Source organism: Empidonax traillii, unplaced genomic scaffold, assembly GCF_003031625.1.
Source record: "Empidonax traillii isolate 1590-97213 ecotype Southwest subspecies unplaced genomic scaffold, ASM303162v1 scaffold1388:size117283, whole genome shotgun sequence".
Classification (NCBI taxonomy): Eukaryota; Metazoa; Chordata; class Aves; order Passeriformes; family Tyrannidae; genus Empidonax; species Empidonax traillii.
The window spans coordinates 84,631-87,088 of NW_020956581.1; the positions used below are offsets into that span (position 1 = coordinate 84,631).

General features: G+C 51.3%; 1 long non-coding RNA gene across 1 annotated transcript in view; it reads right to left on the minus strand.

Annotated features, from left to right (window-relative positions):
* LOC114069881 overlaps positions 1 to 2,458 on the minus strand; it is a 13,650-nt gene that overhangs the window by 8,017 nt on the left and 3,175 nt on the right. The window contains exon 2 of the long non-coding RNA XR_003573840.1: positions 1,736 to 1,869. This is a non-coding gene — a long non-coding RNA (uncharacterized LOC114069881). The remainder of the gene's footprint in view (positions 1 to 1,735; positions 1,870 to 2,458) is intronic.

Here is a 2,458-nt window from a genome sequence, read left to right on the forward strand (position 1 = left end):
CCCCCCCCAGAAAGCAGACTGTGGGTCCATGATGCTTGTGGCCCCCCTTGGAAAGCAGATTGAGGGCCAAGCAGCAAGAAGCTGGGTCCCAGTGGCAGGTCCAGGGAGCTGGGGGAGGTCAGCTCTGCCTTTTGGCAAAGAGCATCCTCAGGAGAGGTGATTTCAGCTCCTGGCTTTAACAGGGGCCTCCTGCCTGACTTGGCCAACTCAATCTTTTCCCCTTTAATCCAATATTTCTTTTGCTCTGCCCTCTCAATGTGTACCACAAGTTTTGTGGAGGAAGGGTAGGGCTAGGCACGTGCTTTCTGGGCTCTGCTGAACCATGGTTGGGACTCCCCAGGATCTGCTGGGCACAGACCCACTGTCTGCCTTGCTGGGAAGCTGCAAATGCCCTTTTTTCAGCCCCCAAATCAGGATCCTGGCTCTGCTCAGTCGTTTGAAAACAGATTAGTTATTACAGACATGCCTCAGCTATTAGCACATCATTAATCAACGTATCACAAATAAAGAAGCTCTCTTGCTGTTTCAGGGTGCCCTCCAAGTAACTGTTCTAATTGTTGATGACTACTTTGCCTGCATTCTCGTGATGTGCTTTCTTGCTGTGTGTTTTTGAATGCAGTTTTCTCCCTGCTCACCTCATGAAAAACCTTGGTTTTTTTTTTTTCAGTAAAAAAAGAAATGTGGTTTTGTTAGAAAGGAATTTATCTACATCAGGGAAGGGTATTCTTTCAGGTCTGGCATAAATTTTCTAGTTAGGCAAAAGGGAGCAAAGCCCAGCACGTGCAGGGCTAACCTGGAGAGCAGCATGAATTTTGCTTTATGCATCCAATGACACTGAGAAGCACTTTAGAGAAGGTTTTCCAAACCCCACAAAGGGCTGGGATTGACCCAGATATTGTCTCTAGGGTGCCATTCCCTGCCCACGTTCTCATCTGGGAGAAAGACACGACCTTTCCAGGAATATTTCCGAGACAGCTACTACTGTCACAGTAGAGAAAGATCTGTCCTACAAGCAAAGCCCCATTTGGTTCTGATCAGCCTAAATTCCACCAGGGCAATCGAGGCACCGTGACCACGATGGTGAGCCAAGAGGTACACCCAGAGAGCAGCTCTCAGCATTCCTTCAACAGGAGAAGTGGCCACCACGCAGGGACCTGGGCAGTTAAAGGAGAAGAGGAGGCTCTGAGGGGACCTTCTTGCTCTTTCCAACTCCCTGACAGGAGGACAAGGGACAGGAGGAGAGGAAATGGCCTCCAGCTGTGCCAGGGGAGGGTCAGGTTGCACATCAGGAAGGATTACTTCATGGAAATTGTTCTCAGGCCTTGGCAGGGGCTGCCCAGGGAGGTTTGGAGTGCCCAGCCCTGGAGGTGTCCAAGGCAGGCCTGGCCGTGGCACTCAGTGCTCTGGGCTGGGGGACGAGGTGGGGATGGGGATGGGGATGGGAGGGCTTTTCCAATCTCAGTCATTGTGGGATTCTTTAAACTAACAGAGGGCAGGTTTAGATTAGATATTATGAAGCAATTCTTCCCTGGGAGGGTGGGCAGGCCCTGGCACAGGTTGCCCAGAGAAGCTGTGGCTGCCCCTGGATCCCTGGGAGTGTCCAAGGCCAGGTTGGACGGAGCTTGGAGCACCCTGGGCTGGTGGAAGGTGTCCCTGCCCACGGCAGGGGGCGGGATGAGATGAGATTTCAGGTCCCACTGACCCAAACCGTTCTGTGGTGACAGTGTGACCTTACTCAAGCAAATCCTGCATCTTTCTTTCTGGAAGGAGGCGTTGGGCTCACCAGCATTCAAGCAGTCCCTCTCCTAGTGTTTCAGCTTTCTCCTCCACTTCAGTGCTCAATCTCTCGTGATTAATTTCAGCTGTGACCTAGAAAAGAAGCAGACCTATATTCACTTTTTATGAATTCCTTCCCCTGCTCCCGAGCCAGCAGGCAAAGCTTTATGAGCTGGTATTTTCCCCTCCCACCTCCCTCGTGCTCCGAGTTTGCAATAAGTGTTTGCCTCAGGATTTCACACACTCAGCCCCCAGGAGGTGCCTGGCCTCTTACACCACGCACATGACGCTGTCCAGGTCTGCACACTGTGATTCCCTAGGAAAGGGGAGCCAAGAGTTCCATCCCAGCCGCTGATAGGAAATGGGTTCCCATCAGTTTTCCAGTGCACATCCCCAGGGAGTGATTCAGGGCTTAACAACTGACTCCAAAAACCATCAGACAGGAAGCAGAGGAGTTTCTCTTTAACAAAGAGAATACTCCTGAGACAAGCTGGGAGGAGGAGGAGGAGGAGGGAAGGGCCTTTCCAAGACTCTACCGTGGAAAAGGAAGAATCCGTGGTGTTAACAGGGCTGCCTTTTTTTCTCCCTCCCTTATAATTTCTGCAGGTTCTTTTAACAGAGATGAACATAAGTGCCAGACACAGAGCTGAAGGCTCTCTGGAAGCTTTGCTGCCTTCATTCT